This window comes from Motacilla alba, chromosome 1 (genome assembly GCF_015832195.1).
Source record: "Motacilla alba alba isolate MOTALB_02 chromosome 1, Motacilla_alba_V1.0_pri, whole genome shotgun sequence".
In the NCBI taxonomy this organism is placed as follows: Eukaryota; Metazoa; Chordata; class Aves; order Passeriformes; family Motacillidae; genus Motacilla; species Motacilla alba.
Genome location: NC_052016.1, coordinates 69,301,211 through 69,328,702, shown reverse-complemented (window position 1 = coordinate 69,328,702; position 27,492 = coordinate 69,301,211).

Below are 27,492 nucleotides of genomic sequence, written 5' to 3'. Positions count from 1 at the left end.
GACCTTGTTGCTCTCTACAACTTCCTGAAAGGTGGATGTAGCTAGGTAGGGATTGGTCTCTTTCTCCAGGCAGCAACTGACAAAAGGAGAGGACACAGTCTCAAGCTGCACCAAGGGAAATATATCTTGTACATTAGGAAAAAGTTTTCACTGAGTGATAAAGTTCTGGAATGGCATGCCCAGGGAGGTGATGGAGTCATCATCCCTGGATGTGTTCAAAAAAAGACTGGATGGGGCACTCAATGCCATAGTTTAGTTGAGGTGTTAGGGCTGGGTTGGACTCGGTGATCTTTAAGGTCTCTTCCAGCCTAGTCATTCTGTGAGCCTGTGTGTCTGTGAAATTTTAAATTTTCAGGAAATGAGACTAGAATAATTCAATTCAACTGATCTGTTCTTTGCATCTGAATCTCGGAAACACTACTAATGTACGAATGGTGTAGAACTCAGTGATATAAGGCACAGGAGTCAGAACTTTAGGATCCTTTTTCACCGACTCACATTTTCTCATATAAAGAAACTGAAAATGTATTATCCCTCATAATGATTGTAGCCTCTGACTCTGAGAACACCTAGGCAAATGTATGCATAGTCCTTTATGTTGCCTCATAGAAGATATAAAAATTAGATGAAAAAGAAATCTTTACTTGTTTATATAATTTCCAGCTATATATTCATGCTATATAGAGTTTATTAACTTTTTGTGGGCTATAAGGCATAAAGAACATTCCACTATATTCTGCAGGCTCAGAAGTTGTGTGCTTCAGATCAGGAATGCTTGTCTTTGATACTTCTGCATTTCTGAAAAGGTGACTGGCAAGAGACATTTTGATCTTGAATTTTGATAAAGTGAGCTGGTCTTGTGTTTGATACCTCACTTAAAAGCACTAGGATAAGTCACATTTCTTTCAGCCTGAGCTGGTATCGCTACAGCTGCTGCTGCTGGAACTTCTTTAGTGTTCATTAATTCTATATAAGACAGTCTTGCTCTAGAGTAACACCTACACGCACACATGCACACACAAAGCCAAACCAAAACAAAAAAACACCCCTGTGACGGATTGTGATGATGTAATTGGACTTTTACTGGGGAAATCCATTTTATATGATTAATGCTCATTTAAATTTTATGTGTTTGTTGCCATTTTAGTATGTCTGTCGTAAACAATCCATTTTATAAGATTGTGATGTTAGCTGTCTAAGCCCTTAATGAAGCAGAGAACTATTGTTCTCCCCATTTTACAGATTTGTAGACTGCAGCAAAGATTGGTGCAGTGACTTGCCTTGTGGGGGGTCAGTTCTCTCAATATCGCTGCAGTAATCCATTTTGAAGCATTGGTGAATTTCTATGTTGGACTTGCCTGCGGCCATTAGATGTGAAAATGGTCCACTAATAGAGTTTTTATCAGCTTTAGGCAGCCAAAGTGCTCTCTCTGCCAGTGTTCTGGAAGCAATTTGGTGGGTAACTCTTCATGACTGTGACAGGCAAAGTAAATCCCATGTGAGAGTTCTGTTTTCCTTACTTTCTGCAGCGGTACAAATACAAGTAATCTAAGGAAGGTTAGGAAAACTGAATGATGGTTCAGAAAATGTCTTGTAGTAGCCCTCATGATATGATGCGTCACTAGCAGGCCATATACCCATTAAATTCCCCTTGTAAAACTCTAAATATGTTGGGGGAAATCTGTCATATTAAATCTAAAAAACACAGCTTTTCATGGCTGCTTGGTACTTTCTCTGAATGTTAACTTGATATTTTAATGCTATACCATGCTATTATAATGCTAGAATTGATTCCTGAGCACTGCATCCCCTAGAACAATTATACCTATTCACAGAGGTCAGCAAAATCGTACAATGACTAATAAGCACCATGTTCTCTTGTGCTCTAAGTTTAGGAATAGATAGGGTGGCTATAGTGCTTTTATAGCAATATTAAACTAAGAAAACTAGTAATGTTTACCATCATGAGCAAAGATAAAACTTGGAATCCAAATACCTTCAAAGAAATGGAAATATTTGTCATCCAAAACTTAAGGCATAAATCACACGGTACATTAGCTGAGATCTGGCTGCTTTTGAAGCTGAATAAAAATTATGAGGCTAACTGTCCTCCTGGACTTTTGGCCAAAAATGGGGAAAGAGTTTCTGAAGACAATTGTGATACAACCAGTAATTCATTTTGGCATTTCAGTTAAGCAGAACTCAATTCCTCATTGTTTTTCAGCCCCCAAACTATATAATTGGTCCTCAAAACACTGTGTTAATCGGTCTAAATAGGGATTCCATCAGGGTGCTTGAACAACTGTGAAATATTTAATTCATTAAGCATAAATGATGCTGTCTTAAATAATACACTAGATAATTCTAGAATATCACTGAAAAAATATATTATTTCTGATACAGAGTGATATACACTTGTCTCCTGACCTTAAAATATCAACTTGTTTGCAGTTTCCACCACTTCCATACTTTGTCATTAAGAAATATAATAGAGAGTGCTAATTTCACTAATCAGAACATCAATGTCTGTCTGATTTTATCTAAAATGTTAATGGAGATATCTGTGGGTCTGGTTATAATTCTAAATTAAGTTGGCCTTGATGAAGAAATTGGTCCTACTTGCAGTAGCCTAAGGCAGGACAAAATTTTTCCAAGAGAAATGGAAACCACCCATTGCTTGAAAACAGCTGCTCATTGTTGATGTCTTCTCCCTGGGATCCAGTGATAGGATCGATGGGAATGCCTCAAAATTCTGTTAGGGAAGGTTCAGACTAGATATTAGAAAGCATTTCTTTACCTTGAGGGTGATCAAACACTGGAATAGGCTTCCTACAGAGGTAGTTGATGATCCTTGTTAGTTTCTTCAAAAATTAAAAATATTCTATTCTATTCTATTCTATTCTATTCTATTCTATTCTATTCTATTCTATTCTATTCCATTCCATTCCATTCCATTCTACTCAAGTCAACATTTTTCCCTTTGTTTATTAGTTGAATCCTCTCCGTTTCTAGTTCCACCATAAGTCCTTTCAAATAAACATATAACATAAATTTTAAAAGCAATAATAATTACAAGTCAAGTCAGAGGTGTCATATTTCAATGTGGAAAAATGAATTTGAACAAGGAAACTGAAGACTTTTTTTTCCAAAATAGATACATTTTTGCACAAATATGTATTTGTTATAGAGATAACAGCATTGTGCAATGTAATGCTGCAGACTTTCAATAGGTAACTTGGATGTGCACAATTTATTCTTTTTCTATGTTATTATTTCCTCTTGCATATCACCAAGTAATAAAATAGTAAGTAATAAAATCTCTGATTTTTTTTTAATCTGTACAAGATCTTCACTTACTTTAACTCAATGGCATTTGCAGCTGCCAATGCTGAGTTAAATACAATGAGATTTTAAGTTTTTCCAGAAACCAGATTTAACAAACGTGCTGTAGGGAGAGTTAGATTAAAAGGTTGTGTTCTTATTTGACTTGTTAAAATAATAAGATAAAATGGGTCCACATTCAATTGTCCTTTACACTCATTTAAACATAGAATAACTGTGGAATATTAGGAATAAATCTTGCTGGAGTAAGCCATACATTCTTCACCTCCAGACCTTATTATTTCAACTCATTATGTCTGGGAATGAATCCAAGCCGGTGTTGAAAAAGAAGTTTTGAAATTCATCAACCCATCTTTTTAGTGACACATAGGTCTCTGAATGCATCACTCCACATTATAGTTTATCTTAATATTCAGAGTCTTCCATAGCAAAGGACCAAGCTTTTCTTTTCAGAAATCATGACCTCTCTTGACAGCTGTTATAATTGAAAGAAACCATGAAGTTTTCTGTCAAGAAGAAAAGACTTGCAAGCATAGGAGAGAGAACTTTTGCAAGAGCTCCACAGGGATTGAGGAGCTCTCTTTTACTTGTGCTATGAGCTTGTGAAATGCGCTCAGATTTAACAGCTTTCAGATTAAAATGCAAAATCAATTTCTTTCACTTATCTTTCTCTAGTTTTCTCCCATAGTGATTTTTTTTGTGACCTAGCTTAGTTTTCTTGACATCAACGTGAAAGGTTAGAGGACAAACAAGTACCCAGACAGACTCTAGGAACTGTCGTCCATCTTTTTCTCATCTCATCCACAGCCTTGGAGATTTTCTCAGCATAAAACCACAGAAAGTTTGTGACATTTTTCCCCTTCTCTCCTCTTTAGTGCAAAATTACATAGAGACGTCCAAGATGACTTTTCAAATTATCTCTCTCTGTCTGTGCCCGTCACAGATTCATGAATCACATGGGTTGTAGTAGGCTCAGGATGGCTGGAAACAAATCTGCCCTGGTCTGGAGTCAGTATGACAGTTCACATGCAATGGCTGCTAAAGACTGTAGAGCAGGATGTATTTAATTTTGGTCCAGAACTACATAACTAACATTTCTGGATCTAACCTGGTTGTTTTATCTGCTGCTGTGCTGAGCCAAGTAGGTTAAGTGTTTGATAATTCATTCCTCTTCATCCCAAATTCAGTGTTGGAGACTAGTTATCGGTTTTCATGTGCAACTTCTTTTTGATCTTGCTGAACAGTCAGTATATTTAATCACTGAGGAAAAATAAAATACGAGTACCACATCTCTTCACAATAATTTCATTTCAACCCTACATTACTTTCAGTATCAATGGCCTGTCCATTTGTGTTTCTATTCTTTGCCACATAGCTCAATTCTAGCTACATTCCTCCAACTTATGAAAAAATATAAATAAATAATAGAGCTAAGGTTTTTTATACTTTTGTCATAAAATTATTATATAGGGTGTTTTACATTCCATTTTTCAACTCCAGGATATTCATGTCTTGGCCATAAGCTCTTCAAAACATGGATCATCAAGTAGTCTGTGTTCATACAATGCTTATCTCAGAGTAGTTCTTTTCTCATTTAAGCTTTGGGTAGTGCAAAAACAAATACGATCAATAGTAATAATAATAATAAATACAGATCATCACAGCTCGCTTTCAACATACATCAACACAAGATGAAATTTAATGGTCCCAAATATATCACAGGCTTGATAAAATGATCCTATTAATCCTAAAGCCTTAACCTCTATGAATCTTTTAAGATAATTATCTCTTTCCTAAATTTAGTTTCTTGAAGTAGCTTCAAGAAAACAGGTAGAGAAATTAGATACAGATACAAAATAAAATTGATGACTGTGTGTAAAGAACATGAGCTTAAGAATGTGTCTGAAAATAAACCTGAAAATTATGAAGACCAATATACTATGTGGACTTGTATTTTGAAATAATGTATGTACAAGAAGACGTGTATAGCACTCACTGCATTGTTGAATCCTTAAGTAAACAATTATTTCAGGATTAAAATTTAAAAGAGACCTCTATAGTTCCTACTTATTGAAATGGACCGAAACTCATGTTAGTTGCTAGCTTTATTCCAGTAATAACCTTAAAATAGTAGAACAGGATGTATACCAGTCAATGCATGTAGCAGAAGATGAAATTAAGATTTACTTTGCTGCTGTCTAAATAGCAGTTGTCTGCTTACCTTGTCCATTTTGTTCACAATAAATGATGTTGTTAATGGAATAATCCCAGCAGAATCAAACAAATGGAGAAGAGCAAACAATATATGTTTATTTAACAGAATAGGAGAGTGATCAGTGTAATCACACAATTTGTAATCTGCTGTCAGTGGTTTGAAAATGTCCAGCAAATGCTTAAAAAGTTAAATAAAGTCACAAATAGGATTAACAAATAAGGTGGGAAATTTAGATTGTGATAGACTAATTTGATAATAGTTTTCAGAAGGACTATTGATTTCCTAAGCAACAGGAATGTAAATTGGCTTAATCTAGCTGTACTTAACAAGGTATTTTATATGGTTCCATGTGAAAATCTATTATCCAAACTGGGCACAGGGGTGTATAATAACTGACTTTTAAAGTGTGGAAGTGAACAGTACTGAAAGAGAAAATGTAATTGTACAAGGAACTTACTAGTGTAATTTTTCAGGGACAGGTTTTTAGATTAGTCTTATTTTGTAATAATATTAATTTTTTAATGTGAAAAATAGATTTTTAGAGTGAAATCATATTGATTCAAATACAAGAGGTTTGTGTTTATCTTGGGGAGGAATAACTGCAAAGGAAACAAGAACTTCTTTATTGTAAAATCCATTCCCTTAGATAAATAGAGAAAAAATTGTTCAGTCACAGAGTCTCAGATTTGTTTTTCTTGATATAGGTCGCATAAGTTGAATAGAGTTCCAGGACAGAGCCAGTGTATTACTGGCTATTACTTTTGGAGGGTCATATGCACCAAGGAATGGTAGATATAAGCTTGGGCTTGCTGGAGAGCTGGGTTCTCAGGAATTCTAGTTGGAAGTCAGATGGGGTGGAGTAATTCAAATAAGAACTGATAACAACATGTGGAGGAACTGAGTCTCATATTGCATTTCTTACTACTCCAAATCCATAGCTCACCTAATTATCTGATAGACTCTTCCATTTAAACAAAATTGAGTTTGTATGTCTGGAATACAGAAATGAATCCTTGTCTTTGGGCTTGTTTCAGCTGTTGTTCCACATACAGGCATCCGGAGTGATCAGAGAAGCCCGTCTCAAGATGTCACGTCACAGTTTAGGTCATATCTGCCAGACCCATGTGATACTCAAGATGACTAATAATATTTGACTCCATCTCTCCACTATGTGATGTCCATATCCCAAGTAGCATTAAAGAAGGATCTTCACATACTTAAGCTTTAGATTAATGAAAAAAGTTGAAACAACAAATAAGTTATGGAGATGGAATATATCCTGTTTCTTATATTCAAGCAGTATAAAAAAATAAACTCATATAATGTTTCTTGTTTTCCTTGGCATTTTAAAATATTTTCCCCTGTAACAACATGGCTTGTACAAAAAATAAATATTTCTTGGATCTTGTGCCTTTCAGGCGAAACTACAGTTCAACAGATATATGGGATACCTATATAAAAATTTTATCTCCATACAAAAGTAATGCCACTGCCAAAATTTTCCTTTTCAGTCTTTTATAAAGTATTCATTTAAATGCTGCCCATGCTAGACATAAGTAGAGTATATGTTGAGTTTGGGGTATTTTATCTCATAGTCACATTTCAAATTTTTTTTATTTTAATAAGATATCAATTATTGAAATATCATCTAAGAAATGGGCTTTTTACATAGTGCATAGTAACATTTCTCTGTCTTTCTCCTTTAATTTTGACAAAAAAATCTCCACCCTGCACTTCCATTAGAATAGTTATTTTTCTTGCTGCTATTAATCTGGCCAGGGGAGTTTGAATTCCTTCCTATTTTTCATTGTTTTGGTTTTCCCTGCTGCATTATAAAGTATCATCATACTTTATTTCTTACATTCATTATCTCTCTGGAGTTAATGCACAAAATCTATTTATCTCTAATAATATGAGATAAAAATTTATATTTTCTATCATAAACAGTATTTACTGCAAGCAGAAAATTATAAATCAACTCTGCACTATTTAAACTTATTCTGACAGAGAGTAAATAAAGCTATATTTTGTTTTCTGATTTGGCCAGGCTTAGTGTCAGGCTTATTTTTGTTTGTCTTTTAGAGATCAGGAGAAGAAAATTAGAGATCTCATCTCATAAAAATATTCCTGGCTGACACCACTGTATTTGATTAATATTGTCTTTGTCTACCTAAGGAATCTTCAACAATCATTTCACAGATAGGTCAAGATTCAGGTTAATTGCTATTCTTGGATAATTCATAGCTTAGCTTGAATTAGTTGACAAAATGGATGCTACCTAAAAACTCTTCATTATCACAATAAATCTCTTCACAAGGCATGGTTTTTGCATAGAATCCAGGGATCTTTTCCCATGTTGTTGTCTACCCATCCCAGGATAATGTCCACTGAAACACATGGGAGGAAGTATTCATCAACAAGAGTGCAAAGCTCCTTATTTATCTTAACTGATGAAAATGCAGTATTAAAAAAACATTTTGAGCTCATATAATTAGGAAGTCAGGTAGAAAGGAATGAAACTGGAATAAAATAGGATTTTTATGGATAGTAAATTTACAAAGGTTTTGTGGATTTGGAATTGCCCCCACAGCTATTGAGCTAGGAAAAATTTCAGAGCTGCTGCAAATCCTCTTTTCTTCACAACTGAACCCATTGCTCATTCAGTGGAGGGAAAAGATCTTTTTATTTATTTTTTTGCCTCTTAAAGAGCTCTCTGCAGAGCTCCAGGAAAGCTATAGGGAGACACAGGAGTTTTACCAAATCTGTCTCCTAAACCCTTTTTCACTTCAGGAAACACCAGTAGAGCTTGGGAATAGCAGAGTAACTGGAGGCAACAGGGGCTGCCCCAGCCAGAGGCATCAGAAATGCTCATGGGGATGGGTACAGGCCAAGGCTGGGCTGGGACATGGTCCCAGGTGAGACTTGCAGGGACTGTGGCCAGGCAGGCCAGAGCTGTGGGGAGCTGGACAGGCCCTGCTGCAGTGTCATTGGTCCAGGGAGCTGAAATGGGGCCCTGGGCCATGGACAGGGTTGGGGGAGCCATGGAAAAAAAATGTGCAAGTTCAAGGAAGGAATCCCATAAAAAAAAAAAAAAAGTGCATGCGAGGCAGACTGGATGACCCTTTGTATATGGTTATTTCCTTCCATCAAAACCACGAGGAAACTAGTTGGGTAGAGCTAGATTTATTAAGTTCCATTTTATCAATTTATAGGATATATAGATGGACTAATTTCAAAGGCAAACCACAACTATTAATTTTAAATATTTATTTTGGATGTTTTAACGTCAAAGGAATGAGGTGTTTAATATCGATGTAACATGGAATTTATTGCCACCATCACTATTGTTGTGAGAAATGTTGCTGCTAATGCTTTCTATGCCACTTTAAAAAAATATAAAAAAGAAAAAAGTGAAAGTAAGAAATATTTGCATTGCAAATCTGAAGCTGCAGAGACCATTCTAGTTTCTCTGCTTTATGGAACCTTAATCATATCCTATTCATATAAAATAAAATGTTAACATATCTTTAAAAGGGTACATTATCTTCACAAATACTGTGCGCCAAGGTATGAAAATAACCCATGTCACCAGGGAGGCAACAGGATATACAATTTTGGGAAAGGTGGACAGCAGAAGCAACTCTTTTGGTTGCTTTAACTTTTAAACTGTTTTAAGCTATTTAACAAACTATAATCAAAATTATTTCAGTATTTATCAGAAGATATTCCAGGAACTTTGATAGAGTTAATTTGTTTTAAAAGTGTCTAAAGCAAATATGGCATCTAAAAAGTACATGTTTACTGCCTCTTTCCATACAAATATTAATAAAAGCAGGATTACATCTCAGTCTCCTCCCAATCAGATTAGCAGTTTTCGCAATGAAAGCCTCCTGGCAAAATCCTGAACATAAAGCATCATAAAGCATTAGAAATTTGCTGACTTCATGAAATGGTGAAAAAACCAGAAAGCTTAATGAATTTTTCAGTTCAAGTGAATACCTGTGACCTTGTATAAATTCCAAGGCCACTTCCAAATGGCCGTAAAATGTCACAAACTGAAGCATTTTGTGCCCTTCCTTTTATCAGTAGGAAGTTTTCTTACGTGTCTGTGTGCCTTTGAGTGTGGTCTAAGTGTTCATGTGAATAAAGGCAAGATGGGCAAACAGAAGCAGCCACGGCTCAAACACTTCCTTGTTTCAATTTTTGCACAATGGAAAGCTAGTGGTTGAAAAGAGCCTGGCAACAGATACCTAGGGGATGATCAATTACAGAATCACATAATCATCTAGGTTGGAAAAGACCTTTGAAATCATCGAGTCCAACCTATTAATAAACACCATGCCAATTAGACCACGGTACCAAGTGCCACATTCAGTCTTTCCTTAAACGCCTCCAGGGATGACATCTTTGCCACTTCCCTGGGCAGCCCGTTCCAATGTCTAACCACTCTGCAAAGTCCTTCTTCCTAATGTCTAGCCTCAACCTGCCCTGGCTCAGCTTAAGGCTGTGTTCTCTTGACCTATCGCTGGTTGACTGGGGGAAGAGACCAATCCCCGCCTGGCTACAGCCTCCTTTCAGGCAGGTGCAGAGAGTGGCAAGGTCTCTCCTGAGCCTCTGGAGGGGGCCAATACCTGATGTCCTCAAACAGTGAATACAATGGAGAGCTCTGAGGCAACACCCTATGGACATTGGCAATTATGCTACGTACATACTCTTGCTTTTGATTTAAAATGAAGCAGAAGCAGTTCACATGAGAATATATTTTTGCCCAGCACTAGAATTGATGGACAGAATTGTTTTCTGTTAAGAAAATCTTATAAGAGCTGCAAAAACCAATGTATCCACAAGCCTCTCCATGGGGGGGGTCTCTGTTTGGCATGATCTGCATTGCTAGAAGTCCATCTGATGCTGCAGAACCTGGCACCTGAAGAGACATAAAACTATCTAAACTATCCTCTTTTTTGTTTCTCCTCATAGGTCCAATATATGGCGTTTTAAACAATACCTTACAAAGTCTGCCCTTCTCATCAGGATTACAATAAACACTAATACCAATTCATTAAATTGCCTTTTGAGATGATGGAAAGTGGTTTTTCCAGACTCACAAGGTCTAGAGCAGAATTAAGAGACTTTACTGTATGGCAATGGATTAGTGATGCAGATGGCACAAAGATCTTCTGTCTTAGTGACAACAAGCAGAGAATCGCCAAAAACTGCACCAAAAGTGACTGGATAGAAAAAGTGACTTGAGACAATGTGACCCCCAATAATTACAAAGCTAGGATGAGCAGGTTTATTATAGTTTAGAGTGTAGACACTGCGTAATCCCACTGATCTTTCTGCAGAGCCCACAGAGAACAGGATTTTGTCTCCTGTCACAAAAATAGATATTAGCTGTCCTTAAGTGAGTTCAGTACTGACCTTCTCAATACTTCATTCAAATGAATTGTAGTCCAAAGTGTTCAAATAAGTTTGAATGTTTTTCATAAAAATAGGAAGTTGTTTTTTTCTTTAGCCTCATTTTTGTGAAAAACTAAAATATCAATTTTTGTTTCATTTCTATAAATTCTTGCTTACAAAAACTCTTCACCTTGTCACGGCAAAAATTCTCACAAACACAGCACAGCTCACTTATAATTTGGGTATTGAAATTTATGTCAGAAATTAACAAAAATAAATACAGAATAATAAATAGTGTGAATTGCCAGTATAGTAAGTGGTAAGATGTATATTAGGTAAATATCATTTGACATTCCAAAATTTAAAGATAAGTTTAAGAAACGTAGGTACACTCTGTCTGACTGAGACAAAGTTAATTTATTTCATAGCAGCCCAAATAGTGCTGTGTTTTGGCATTGTTTTTATTGATTTCAGAATCACAGAATATTCTGAATTGGAAGACACCCACAAGGATCATCAAGTCCAACTCTTAAAGTGAACGGCCTTTTCAGGGATCTAACCCATGACCTTGGCATTATTAGTGCCATGATTTAAACAACTGACACCTTGTCTTTGGATATCAACAAAATTAAATTTTAAAAAAATCTGTGGAAAATTGACAAAGAATTCTCATCTTGAGAAGGCTGGCAAAAAGGAGGAGGAGCTCAGAACAATTGTAACTCATGAAAACAGTTAAAAGCACAATATGTAAACAGGTTAAAGAAATGCAATCCTAGCAAATGTTCACCATTTAATAATGGCAAAGGTTATATAGAGCACAGTACAGTTGATTCAAATTAATCAAATCAAGCAAGTGTTTCCTAAAGTAAATTAATAGTATCTGTAATCTCCTCAAAAATGTAACAGAGATGCATACACATATTATGGTAAGTTCTCAAAGCATCAAACCTGGCCATGAACGTCCTTTATGGAATTTAATGATTTCTGTTGCAAAGCAAATAGTAAAAGAAGCTGAAACTGTTTAATATTCCTTTCCAGGCAATGAGTATTTGTATTTCCATTTTGCATAAGGTTTCATCTTCCTTCTTAGTTGTGTTTATCTGAGCTGCTATACTCAGACTTATGAGACTAGAAAAACATTATAAGGGAAAGGTAACTACTGAGTTATTTTAGACATAGTTGACTATCTGAAAAAGATAGGAAGGCAGAAGAATACCAAATTAATTAGGAAGACATAGATAAAGGAACTGAGGAAAGGTAAGAAAAACTCACCCATGGACGGTGAGATTTTATGGAGGAGGAAGCAAATTTAAGAAGGAATAAAAGTTTTGGAGTCGACATTGAAAGGTAATATAGGCAAAGAACATACTGTGGGAATGTCTCCCCTTATGAAAGGTCTTATGTTTATTAAAACTAATATATTTAGGCATAACTTTCAAGTGATGAACCTAAAAGCCTATAAAAGTACCTATAAAATATTGCTTTCTATATTTCTGTGTATTTTTAAAACATACTAGATCATTTTCAGCAGTCGTTAACAGTTCTTTCTGAAGTGAATTACATTATACTACTGATAAGCAGACAAGCAGACAGCAAAAAGTAAGCAGCATCATGAAAATGTTTATGAGAATTCTTACTGTCACTGTGCTATTGACATGTAAGTGTTTACCATAGTGATGGAAGGAAATTTGAGGTTAGATTGTTTTCTGATGATGCAGTGATCATGTAATGATTTTCCTACTGGTGATGACAGAGATTTTTCTTTGTGTGCTAGCACTGATTTGTGGTGATTTTTTTCCTCTTTAATGAAACAAAAAAAAATTTTTTTTAATTATTCAATAAAAAAAAAAAAAAGAAAACCAGCAACAACACATAATAGAAACCTGCATACTAATAGACACGACAGATGGAGCAATTTCTCCTCGGTAATCAGCTCTAATAGGCATGGACATACTGAGAAATAAAAGACCAGGTAGTATGACTACCTCATTGACATGGCAGCAGAAAAGTTGACTATAGCTCAGCAATTTAAAAAAGGATGCAGAAGGTAGGAAAGGTGCCAGCCAGGCTAGGATGCAAAGTAATCTGCAACAGCGCGTCTGACAAGAGGGATGCTGTATGTGAGAGAGAAAAAAGAGTATTCTATAATAAGATCTTGAAATCACTTTCTGTGATTTCTCTTGTGATTTATTAATCCTGCCCACATATGCCTTTGAAGTCTAGGTTTAACTTTTTAATGAGGTGGGGGGGGGGGGGGGGGGGGGCGTTTAAAGAATTGCTCGAGTGTTTTGGCTGTGTAGGTATAGAGTACCTCACCTTAAAGCACCCATGGGAAGGGCAGGAACACAAGGAAGCAATCATATTTGTGCATGTTTTTCTCATATTTAGTAAATAATAAGTCCTAATAAAGAAGGGGAAATAAATTAATGTCTTCATAACAAGTGGAGTAGAGAAATGTTGGTGGTTGAATGCCTGGAGCCTCTAAATATGGGATTTACTTATTGCAAGCCCTTATTGATGGATGCTTAAAGAGTAAGATCCAGGTATATGCAACAGTATAAATATTAACATAATTAAATTCTGTTTTCTTATAAACTTTTTTTTTTTACTCTGCACTATAAAGAAGGTTTTGATTCATAGCCTTCATTGCCTCTCCCATCTGACTATTCTCAGGCTCCAGCTGCCCTTTTCTGTTCTCCCTGCCACAGAAAACATGCCTTTATTTATCCAGTGTGGGGATAGGAATAGCTGGTGAATCTTTGCTTATTTACATCTAAACTCAGACAGGCAGGATGAACATCCCTTGGTTCTGTCTGGAGCTGCAGTTTAAAAGAAAGTTTAAGCCTTATTCAGGTTGCTAAATAAAGTGTGTGAAAATTCATTAGAGCTACTCCAAACAATGCAGATGATAGCTGTGCAGCCAATTAGTCAATAGTTCAGAGTTTTCAGTCCTTTCGGCTCTGAAGAAAAAGTAGAGTTCACTTGTGTTCCCAGTTAGAAAAAGGATTGCATTAGCTGTATGCTATCAATGCTCCAGGTACTACTGAGAGACACTTGACCACAAGGAACAAGAAAATTCTGACTAAAAAAAAAAAGTACAGATATTTATATCTGTATCTACATTTTAATAGATCAAACTGCTCTCAGTAAATAAAGACTACAAAAATTATGAAGAATAATAGTCAAAGCACTGAGCTTCAGGGCAATCTGAAGCAGCTGCATGCTTTTAATATAACAAATCTTGCTCAGTATGGCTTTACTAGCACAGGTGGTACTGTATATTATTCCTCCTAAAAAAGAGTTATGATATTTCATTACACCCATTGTTCAGAGTTGCAGCATTCTTCTTTCCAGAGGAGGCAGCCAAGATGAGGTCTGTAACATGAACTGGGAGGGTGCTGGCTGGTACCTGGAAGATGATTAACAGTAATTCCATGCAATATGCAACATTTGCAAAAGTGAGGATAATAAAAGCAGCGAGCCAAACAAATGAGCCATATGTTGAGTTATCTATCACCCAGGAGGTGTTCTAGGAAAAGGGTGCTGATCATCTCATTGGGGATTTTCTGAATAGACATACTATGTCTTATCAATATCAATAATATATTTAAGGCTAAGATCTTAATATGTGTTGATTGCTGATGGTTAGCTTACAAAGTCCTTTTGAGATTTGTATTATTATTATTTCTTATTGCTTGTATGGAACAACATGAGCATTTCTCACCAATCCATATGGAGTATTAGCAAAGTAAGGAAATTTGACTTGAAGAAAATAAGGTTTTACTTTAATGTTCCAGAGTTCATTTTGTGTGAAGAGAAATGCAGTCTTGTTTTATCGTAATTACAAATAGATACTCTGAATTGGAAAGCAATTAACAAAAAAATATGCAAATTAAATGGGTGAAATTACTTCCTATTTAATTTTATATTGCTGACCCTTGAAACAAGCAGCAACTAAAGAAAAGTCTTTGACAAGTTTTGAACAATTTATGTTATACATAGCAAAATTTCAGTATAAATAATATATATACATAATATATAATACATATATATTATGTATTTATAAATATGCATATTCAGAAATGTTTCTGGTTTTGTCAAATCTGAACACTTTGAACTTGCTGTAACTATTCTGCTTAGATAAGTGACATCTTTAGGTTTTTTTCCTGTGTCTACCTATCATATTATTTTCTCTGAAAAAAAATTTTGAGGTTCTTTTTCCTTCTCTTGTTACTGTACAAATGCAAGCTTTTTTTATTAATAAGGAAACTTCAAATAAACTCAAATATTTTCCTGCACACAGTCAAAAGCTTCCCTGCTCATAATGATTGCACATAATGATCTATCAGAAATTTGATCACATTCGCTGAAAATATGTTATTCCTTGTGACGTATCAAAGGTATTTGTCAGAATTTATGACTTTGAAGCTGGAAGCACTAAAAATTGAAAACTCTCAAATTTCAAGCACCTTAGTTTCAATAGGTTCTTCTGGATTCACAAGTTTCAGCAGAAGAAAGATTTGCTTTCACTTTACAAACTCTTAATTAAACTACTTATATTTTGATTGCCTTTACTTGCCTGTTGATTTTTTTCACTTAGACAAAAATTACATATAAAGTTTATAAGCCTCTTTCTTTGTAAATACTGCTGTAAACCTCTTTTCCATTGTGCTCAGCAGCCAAGAGTTCAAGAGGCAGCTATGATCTGGCCCAGCTGCATAACCTGGTTCTCAGCTTCTGAAAAAGTTCTTAATTTAGAGACATGTGAGAAAAGAGGACAGAAAAATAAGAGAGATAAAATTACAGCCAGAGGTAGCTCTATTGACACAAGCTAATTAGTGGCTCCAGCATCCAAGGAGAAAAGCACTAACATGAAAAAATATAAAATACAAAAAATAACTTGTACAGATAGTTGAGTAGTCAGGAATGCCTAGGGCTTTAAACTGCGATTATCTCTGTCACCAGTGATGACAGAGCAGGTGACACCTGGCGACTCAGAGTGGCCTCACTGAGAACCTTTTCAAGGAGTGATAGAGGCAGCTTTGAGCCTTCTGACTGGCAACTATGAGGCCAACAGGAACTCCTACCGTGCCTTAAGAGTAATGGTGAGGAAACCAATGCTTAGCATTATAGCTCATTAAATTATCTAATCTTAGCTGTGTTCTGTGCATGCTGAACTGGTAAATAATTGCTTCTTACTTTTCAAGTTGAGAATATATCTCATGCAGAGTTTCTTTGCACTGTACAAGTGGTACTCAACAAACTGATCCTAAAGAGAAGTAGAAGGATTCAGTGAAAAGTAATTTCACACCATGTTGTCCTCATTGAGAACTGCATAAGGAAATCAGCAAACCAAAATAAGCCTAAATATGGGTAGTAGCCAAAGTATCAGAGGTTTGGCCTGCTATGGATGAATTTTGTACTTTCTAAAACCTGCTTCCCACATACAGTTTTGAGTCCTTGTTTCTTAGTTATTTTACAGAGGAAAGATAAAAATGGGAGAGGTTGATATATGGTAAGCAAAAGACAGTTTAAAACTCTTGCATGTTTTCTCCTCCTCTAAAACATTCCCTGGGGTTTCTAAAAGCTACTGTTTTAGCAGAAATGCTGGCAGCTAAAAGCTACATGAACATTAGCTTTCTTACTACAACTAGCAGAATTGTAAAAAGGACAGAAATGGAACTACTTCTTGAGATTCTAGATCAAATTTCAGCTCAGCCACATTGTTGACCTTTTCATGTTTATTTTCCATGAATGTTTGAGTAGCCAAGATTAACTTTCTCAAACAGGCAGAAAAGCAAAATTTCATAGGAAATATTATCAATGAATTTTGATAAGATTGCAATATTTGTAATTCATGTCCAGTTCATTGATTATTGTGCTGAAAACACACAAAGTGACCCACAAAGTGAGGTTTTGTGCTGCACTCTGAGACTGTAATACAATACTCCTCTGTGTAAGGAGAAGGCAGATATAACCCCAATTTAAACTGAGTAGGCTACACAGCCAAAAAGCAAACAGTAATGCAGGAGCAAAAGCCCCAGCCCCTAGAAGTGAATATTTCTTCCTCCCTACACACTTATATTGGTTAAAATTTGTGTGGAATGTAGCAGTACATTCTGGAGACCTGAAGCCACCTCTCCATTCACAGTTGTTATTTTTTGTCTCTTATTTAATTTAGAAGTCACACAAAGTATAAAAGCTGCAAGAGCTATAGGTAGAATTATTTGCAGACCATCAGACACCCAAGAAGGAAGAGAGTGTACGTGGAGCACTTGTAGTTGCTGCCTGTGTTTACAGAGCATTTCTTGTAGGACAAATACAAGGCTCACTTCTGAGTCTTCCATTTTGATCATGGAATAAACACACAGGATATAAAAGGTAGGGCAGTGATAAGAGTCTTCTTCCTACTTAATATTTTTGTGCCCATTCATTTATGTAATAATTCCATATATGGAGCTTATTCCATTAATTTTGTTTGGCAATAAAATTCAAGGCCAGAACTACAATATGACCTTTACAATTCAATGTCACAATCTTTCAGATTTAATATAAAAGCATGGTATTACCTAAGATGTAGTTTCTGGCACTTAAATTGATTTTCGGAAGCTTATGCTATGCCCAAAATTTCCACACTGTTCATGGAGAAAATATTTTCATGGAGTTACTCCCATCTACCAGAGAGGGTGGTTGCACCTCAATACCCCAAAGACAGTCTGTGCTTTTTAGAAGACACTTGCTGACAATAATCTCTCATTAAAAAATCAAGTGGCACAGCATCACAGAGAAGCACTGAAAGAGGATTTGGCTTTTTGTTATTTTGTTTGGGGTTTGATTGTTTGTGTACTGGTGACTACCATAGATGTAATACTAGCGAGAGGCATTGCAGGAATTCACCCCATGGAAGAAAAATTTAGTAATGTGATAGATTGCTAATCCACTGAGCACCAACAATTTTTCTCTATTTTCTAAGTTCTAAATGAAATTTGAAACTATTTTATTCAAATTTTCTTCCTTCAAACATGTTTGCAGCATTTTCTCAGAAGATGCAGTTTGGATTGGGCAGAACAAGAATTTACCTTGAATCTCATTTTCCAAATGCATTATTCTCAGTAGCCAGCCATTCTGGTACAGCTGACAGCAGCATCAAAGCCTCTATTTTAATTCTTAGCTTAAAAAAGGAGTGATAACAACTAAGTTTGATGGCCTCAGGCTCTTACATATGTCTATTACCTATCCATAAACCACTGCCAAGGCTTTAGACCTTTATTCCCTCACAAAAATAAAAGTGCATGAAGAATCTTACTTTTTTTCATTGTGCTTGGCTGAACTTAATCTAATTTTTTGTGTATTGCATTGTATATCCATCCTGTAATATCATCTCACAGGTTTCTTTGCTTTAGATCTAATAGCTCCTTCTCTGTTAGTACAGTGCATAGGGAATATTTTTGAGCAGCCAAAAATGAATAAATTAGTACATTCTTCTGCTTAGAATAGTCACTTGGCTATTAGGTCCCTCTCTGAAATGTGGAAACCATGAAAATGTCTGGCACTATTAAACTTGTGAGTAAAGGAAGGAAAAGAATAAGCATACTTTGAGATAACTGAATTATTTCTGCAAGGAACAGGGTTTCATTTTTTTTCTTTTTTCCTTACCTAGGCCATTGTCATTCTCGAATATTAGCAACCTAAGAAAACAATGTTCATTTAATGCCAGTCGCTGCCATGTTAGTCAAGCAATACGCTCTTAATTTCAAATGTCTACTGAGACTAAAAAGGCATCTTTCAGCTTTCCACATAATTTAAAACCATTCTGTGTTCATCTACATCAGTTCAATGGAGGAAATCAACTTGTCAAAGGATAACACCAGGTGATATTTTTTTGTCACAAAATCCCTGGAATAGGTAATGTTTTCTAAGCCTTACTTCAGAAATAGCAAGATGTATTGGCCAGTGTCATCCTATGCCAAGCTCTCCTCTGAATTCACAAGTCACAGCCTTTTAGTCCACACACTTTAGACCTTCGGTAAGCAACAGCCAACATGGATTATTCAATAGCAAATCATGCCAAACCAGTTTAATTCTTCCCAGGCCTTACAGACAAAAAGGAAGCAATATATTAGAGTTTTATATTTGGCTTCAGTAATGTTTTTACAATTTTTTAGTGTCAACATCATCTGTATGCAAAAGAAAATTGTTTAAATGCGTCTATTATAAGTGGATTGCAAAACTAATTGGAAATATGCAGTCAGAGAATATCAATGGTTCACTGTCCAAGTGGAAAAATCCATCAAATTTAATTCGTGTGGTGCTGTCCCAGGACAGCTGTTTTTCAGTATTTGACTTAATGACCTTAAGTCATGAACATGACTATTAGTTTTTCATGTCAATATCAAAGTAGGACAAACTTCAAATATATTAGAGAGCAGAAATAGCATTCAGAGAGGTTTTTAGATACTGAAATAATGAGTAAGAGGGTGAAATTTTACATGACTCTATAGGTTTTGTGAAATACACTAAGTTTAGGTAGAAATAGCTTCTATCAACAGCAAACAACCCGCTAGCTAGAAATTCTGCAGAAGTAGAGGTAAGGATACAATAAATCATAAGTAGTCTTGAGTCTTCATTATCACTGCTAAAAATATGGCAAGATAAAAAAACCTCTAGTTTTTAGTGTGTCTGGGAAGGTTTGGATGTACTACTGTGAAAGTCTTTAGGACTTGACCAACAAAGATGTAGGTATTATTTCTTTGAAGCAGAAAGATGGGATAAGCACCTATTTTAAGTCTTTAACAGCTTTAAATCTCTGTGAAAGCTAATTTTAATGCACTTTGGTTTGTCTGTGTAAGAGGGAGACAAAAACCCTGTTGCTATGAATCTCTGTTCTGCTCTATTTCTGTGATATGGTTGACTTCACGTGTACAACTAAATTACATCATTTCAGGATCTTGTCCCAAAGATGAAAAAATTGTTGATTGAAAAAAATACATCTATTTCTAAAAGTGAATTCAATTTCAAAAAGAGGCAAATGCCACAGAGTCAAAGGAAAGAAAACAAACCCAAAGCACAAATTAAACTGGCATCTTATGCAACACCACATAAATAACCCATCTTGTTCTTAATCATAAGATAAAATTAACTTCATATGATCTGAATACGCATAAATATTGCAACATATTTCATTTAAGGAAATAAATTTGTATCAGCTCGTTTTACCTTTATAGATTTTTTTATTTATATGTGGCTTTGCCAAATAAATTATAAACTATGATTGACACTCAATCTTTGAGTAGCTGAAGATCTGATTCTTTTCTTCAGAACAAATTCCAAAGCTTTTAAAGCACACCGTTCCTCCACCTTTCCAATTGCTTGGTTTTAATTTCAGGTGATTTACAAATATTTTCCATAAAAGTGAAAAAACAAGTATTTTTAGTGAAGATAATTTTTTTGTTCCATTAAGTCTTATTTGAATGTATTTTCCTCTAAGAAGTCATAGACCAAATCAGTTTTTAGTATCCTAATACCATTGCATTGCAACACAACTTCCCAGCCTACTGATCCAGATCTGGAAATGTGATGAACACAGAACCTTCAATTCACAAATAGCACCAAGCAAAACAAAAAAAGTGTCAAGTGAAGTGAGTGGTATGTAAAAACAGAACACTATTCTGTAAATCAATAATGTATTCAATTAGTGGGGGATTTGCATGTTTGCATATCTGCTCAAATAATTAGTTGTAATATTTTACAGCATAGGCTTTATTTTTTTTTATTTTCAACATTTTATCAAATTTTAAATTAAATTTCTCAAAATGAAGAAAATCTGCCTAACTTGCATGAAAAATAGAATTTGCTACAAGATTGAGGTACTGCAATTAAGGCATCTACATGTGCAGTGTCTGCCTATGAGCTAGACCAACAATGTCCACCTGTAATGCTAAAACCAAGTAATTCTCTTGATTAAATAAATGTTTTCCATACAATTATGAGATTGAGGAAGATATTGGGGCTTGATTCAATTGTCTAAGATAGACATCTAATGTTGACTGGGATGCATCCAATATCCAGGGCTGGCAGATATTACATAAAAATGAAGGGAATATTTTTTCCTGGAATGGAACCTAGAGATCCAATGGATACCATGTGTCCTACCCTCAGGCAAATACACACTTCCACTCGAGTTGGTATCACCTGCCAGCTGACAGAGGGGGCACTTGATCTCCAGGACAGGACAAGAGATAATGGTCTAGCACAACTCCCCTGCAATGAGCATGAACATATTCCACCATTGCTCAGAGCCCCCATCCAACCTGACCTTGAATATTTCTAGGAATGGAGCATCCATCATCTCTCTGGGCAGCCTCTTCTAGTGTTTCTCCAGTGACACTGTAAAAACCTTCTTCCTTATTTCCAATCTAAATCTACCCTCCTTCAGTCTAAAACCACTACCTCTTGTATTTTTCATAACAGGACCTGCTAAAAAGTTTTCCCCATCTTTCTTATAGGTTGTCTTCAACTACTGAAAGGCCACAGCAGGGTTGAGCACTTCAGCCTTCTCCACTGTTACCAGCTTGCCAATCCTGCTTATGGAAGGGAAGCTTTGTTTGACTTTCATAGAGGCAATGATTATAAAAACATAAAGCCTTTTTTCCCCTTACATAATTTCATTGTGAACTCATGGTGCAGTCTTCTGAAAAAAAATGGCTGAAATGAGGTCCCTGTCAAGAGGAGGAAAAAAAATGTTGGGAAAAGATGTTTGCAGATAAATAAAAGTATCTTTCTTTGGATACTGAGCATTCAGGGTTCACTAAATGATTGCACTCTCTCTTGATTAAACAGAAGAGCAAAGAGGGAGTCTCTGGGCACATTGCAAGATGCACTTGTTCCGCTGGCTTCTCTTGGCAGCAGGAGGTTGATTTGAAAGCGTAAAAAATGCTGACCATGAATATTCATTTACTTTATAAATCAACTTGCTTGACTATACTTACATCTGAGTTCGTGTCTCAGAAGCATTTTAATAAATAAGTTTACTTAAAAGAAGTTTGTTGAAGCTGTGAACTGTTCCTGACTGTTTCAAGAATGATCTCAGAAGCTGAGCTGCAGATCTGTAATCTTAATCTTTGACACTAATCAAGAAATCTACCATACATCTGATATATTGAAGGAAAACTTATTGAATGCTAAATACTTGTCAACAAAACTGGATCAAGAAAGTTCTTCATCAAAATGAATATTTTACAATAAATAGATCAAGTTATTTTAAAATTTGCTGCTATCTAGAGATATAGTGGAGAAACCATTGTGAGTTGCTAGACAGAAAAGAAACAAAAAATATCAAGAAAAATATTAAGGTTTTACGTAATTTTATACCTACTTTTTAAAGTAATTTTACTGCCAATAGGATTAATTCAATGTAGAGATATAGTAAATGGTGAATTTGACATATATTTTTCAAATGAATACTGGAGATTTATTAAACAAGATGGGGGGTTATTTAGATTTCGGGTAGTTCACTGAATGTAGGAAAATAGTTTTGCTCTAACTAAGTACAAAATCTTTTAATAAACCTGTATGTCTTTTAAAAAATAATATGAACCAAAATTATTTGGAAAACCTATTATCTAAAGAGATTCCTTTCTTGTTTTATAACTCCATAAGGTCTAAGGTAATAGAATAAACAGCTTCATGCAAATCTTCAGCTTGTGTATCAAGACTCAGCTTGTTTACTTTTACAAAATATTGACAGCATAGAAGAGACAGGAAGACACAATATTGACTATACATCTGTGGTTCACAGTATTTTAATAATATTTCTCCACCTGTATTTCCATTGTAACTAAAATTATTGAAGCAGAAAGGAAAGGGAAAACTAAAAGATGTAAAACCAAAGGAAGAAGACTTCTCCAGTATAGGAAATTAGATGAAACTGGGTTTTATTACATTGACGAATTAAGCTTGAAGAGGTATTGTTTTAATTTTTGTACAGAAAAACAGAAAAACAGAAATCAGCACAGAAGACATGAGTGAGTAGAGATTGCAGAGACAATGTGCGTTACATCTGCTTTAGGCTCAAATATTCAGGGAAGTTAAAGAGGCGAAGGTTTTTAACTCTTAATAAAGACAGAAAAAATGTAATAAATTAATCATTTACATCGTTTGTGGGGTGTGATCACATCTGGGGTTTTCCAGGAAAACAGAGATATTCTCAAAAACAAAGTTACCGTGGAATCATAAAATCAAAGAAAAATAATTATTTTTTGGAGAAGAACCCAAATTTGCATTTTTTGCTGAAGTAAAACTCATGTAAGAGTTTAATAGGTGTTCTTGTTCTTCCTTTATAATAATATAAAAATATAAAAATCTTTATATCATCATTTTTAAAGTATCAGTGAAGAAGAAGATATCTAACAATTTTAAATTCTTTATTTTTCTCAAGAAGAAGAAATTTACTGGGCATAATAGTAGGAACTATATAATTTATACCAGCCTCTCTGCTAAGGGTAGTTTCTCTGTCAAAAGTCCAGAGATGGGGGTGTCTGGTCTTCTACAAAGAAAGAAAGAGAGCATAGAACTGACTTAATCTGCTTGAAGTCCAGTTTTCCTAGACACAAATTTTGTGTTGAGCTCCTACAGAATTCCCTTCCCAGACCATTATACTCTGGTATTATAAACTGGAAAGGATACTGGCTCATTACTTGCTTCAGAAAATGCTCAGTTTATGTGGAAAATAATCAGCCACTTAACAGAGTTCAAAGATTTGTAAAATCATTCATCAATTTTTTGTAAATAAAGTCTGCTTTTGATGCATTTGTCTTTTTACGATCCTCCAGAAAGTAATCTTCCCTTATCTAACAGCTCATTCTTAAACCCAAGCTCACACCAAATCACTCATATAATGTTTTAAGCTATGAAAAACAATCCAATTACTGCAAAAGTGATATGGGGAAGACAGTGTTAATTACTAATAAATGCCAGTAATTAATTAGTTTGCAGCCATGGTTTCAGTAAGCTAACAGTAACTGAATATGCTTGTTTCTGCTCTGGAGAAGCTGAGCTGGTCTTTTATCAAAAAGGTTAAATCTTTCTGTATATGTGCACTTTTTTTCTGTCATTTTTAAACTTTTTTGAGAAGCAATTACCTAAACTTTGTCAATCATATTACTGCTATGTTACTTGCAGAACTTGTCAGCTACTATCTGTTTCTTTGCTGTTCTCATTTTTAATAGGAATTTATTACACATGTAGCTAAATTTTGTGCCTGTAAATACATAAAGTATTATTTATTTTTCTGGAAACTTCTCATCCATGTCCATAACTATCACCAATAGAATACCAGCAGACCTGACAGCATTCCAGTGAGCTTATATTTTACCTTCCTATCATTGAACATCTACAAAATTGATGTGAGATTAAATTGCCCTTACTATCCAGATGAAAAAAAAAAAAAAGTTTTGTACTACTTTTACATTAAATATAAATTGAATTCTCTCTTACGTTTGTTTTGGTTTTTTAAAAATTTTTTCCAGTATGTAACTTAGAAAAGCTTTTCAAGGAAAGCTGTGGAATGAGGCAGATTGAGTGATGCTAAAAGCAATATGTAGGGTAGAACTTTATTTATTACATTTTCTACTGCTGAAATTCTTCTAATGACTATTCAGGTGCCTGAATCAAATTCTTCTGTGTTTGCAATCCCTTTCTTTTGTTTTTAATTTTTCCCTTCAGGTCCTGAGGTACAGATCATCACTAACTGCCACCTTCAGGCATTCTTAGATCAAACCTCTTACAATGCTGCCAAAGTTCAGATGACAGAATGGGAGCAGAACTGAATTTTGCAAGTGACACCTATTTGTTTCAGACCAGAAACAGCCACAGGGTTAACCCAGTCACATTAGAGCAGCACCTGTGAAATTTTTCAAGACCATGTTTGAAACAAAATGCGGGGATACAAGAGGCCTTCAAGCACAGATTCCTACTGTTTCAACAAATTAGAACCTTGTTTGACAGCTTAGTTTTCCCTGAAAGGCTGTTCATAGTAAGTCAACTCCATGGATGTCATTATATTGTTTTTGCTTCTCTTTAGGTTATCTTAGCAGTAGCACTTGGATAACAACATGTAAGTGAATTAAAGGCTTTTTAATACATCTTCTGTTCAGCATATTTCTTGCATCCAGCACAATTTCCATAATGTTCCACAGAGGAAACATCACTGAGATTATAAACGTCAATTTTTCAAATTATATATTCTATCTGATTCTCTTCTAATCCAATTTCTTTGAGAAAATTGGATTTTTTTTTTCCCATAATCTCATGTCCTGATTGCTAGGCCCACAAAAAAAAAAAAAAAATACAGCACAGATACAGGCATGGCCTTTCCCATTCCTCCATTCCTCCATTCCTCCTTGTCAAAAACTTTCTGGAGTCCTTAAGATCAAAAGCTTCTCTTTGAAAATATAGTTTTAGCTATCCATTCAGTTATTATCACCATTTGTATAAGCATGGGATATGGTTTTTGTCAAAGACTGACAATCACTTTTATTATTATGCTAAAACAGACTCAACTCTCTGAAACAGTTTCCAGTGAGTCAGCTTACACTGGCTCCCTTCCTAATTTGTGCCGAAAAGGTCTCATTAAAATTAACTGATTTTATGAATAAATTAAAAGCATCTTCTGTGGTATATCCTAATTCTACCAGCTATGGATCGCATCTGTAGACAAAATTGATCTCAAAAACTAGTTATGAAGAGCCAAGGTGATATTCAGTGTCACAAAATCAAGAATCAAATTGTTACAGCTGCAGGATTTGACCCTGCTCTTCCTGCCATACCAGATTCTGTTTTCAAGTTCAAATGAAGTTAACACTACTGCAAAAGTCTCTCTGTGCCAAACTATCTTTTATTCTGATAGAACTGGGTTCAAGACATACAGAAAGCTTTGTTTCATAATAGCATCTATCAAGGAAAAAAAAAAAAGCAAAACAGCAGAAACAAAATCCTTGCATGAAAATATGAAGATTTATTCAAACTCACTATGGAAGTGACTTCCTATATAAAATCTGAATATCTGAATTTTAACTTGACAGTTCCTTGCATACAAATTGGCTCTTTTTGATCATGTGTTCTGTTCCCTGTGTTTAAAGAGGTGTCTTGTCTTTTTAACCTAAAATATAGCTAAGAAAGGAAAAGTAGAAGGTGAATTCCCTTTGTTTTGTCTATTTTCTTTCCTATGCACAATGACTGAAGTATGTAACATTGCTCTAAAGAGTGAACAGTTGCAGAACTGTTACTGAAGATGCTTTTTAAAGAAATAAATGTCAACTGTGAAGGATTAATTTGATGTGAAAATGTTCATTACTGATTATTATTTTATGTAAATAAGGAAGGACAGTTCAGTGATTAAGGCTCTGAATAACTGAGGATAAGAGGCTTACATTTCTTCTTTGTTAAAATCTTTTTTTTTTTTATTGGTGATCTTCAGCTCCTCAGGGAAATGCGTGAGGGTTGATTTTAAAACCCTCCTCAGTCATTTACTTGAAATTTTATATATGATTAAGTACCTTTAAGACCTTGATTGCAAGACTTTCAGGGCATATATAGATTTTGTAGTAAGGCATCCAGATCCATACCTGGGAAGATTACAGCCATATGAGCATAGCAGTCACTCGGATGGCTGCAGTCAGTAACAAGGTACCACAGCTGGGTTACCAGCTGGCGCTTCAACATCGTGCTGTGTGACTCCAATCATACATGTTTGCTTGGAGAGAGAATTGACATTTTGCTGACAGAGAATGTGGTAATACTCCATATATCTGTTTGCCACGTGTGAAATGGTAACAGTAAAACTTGTGAATTCAAAAGGTTGGTTCAGTGATGAGCAGCATAAAGAGTTTTGAGGATCAATTCTCTTTAATGTCAACAAAACCATATAAATATTTGAATATATGACTGCATAGGAAAGGAAGACAGTAAAAGCTGAGTACAGCTGTTTTGTGTCATAAGTAGCCTCATAAACATGACTCTGTCAGTGCCTGAACTTTGTCCACAGGAGAGACTGACTCTCATCAAACATGTAAAATGTGATAGCATCCCTTGTGTGTTCTGTGTGTGCTGAAGAAATTCACAATATAAGACCACTCAATCTCACCAGACTGAATTTAGGTCATGGTAGTGTAAAAGACATAATTCAGCTACAAAATATTGGTAAGTATGGACATAATCCTAAAACTGTAGATAACTTATATTGCCATGTATGCAATTATTTGAAGTCTAATTTCTCTGCAGAGATCAGTGACAAAATTATACTAAAGTCAGTGGGATCTGTGCCACCATACACCTCACTTGGAGCAAAACACTCCTTGGTATTCAGAATGAGAAGCAGCATGCTGCACTCATGAAGTGCCACTCCAGAGCCTGAAAGTGCTGCTACAGCCTGCACCTTAGGATGCAAGAATTTTTGTAGTCCTCTCTATACCTCCCACTGCCTCTCTGTAGATGGATGATTTTTAACAGTAACAATGGGTTTAATTCTTGTGAAAATC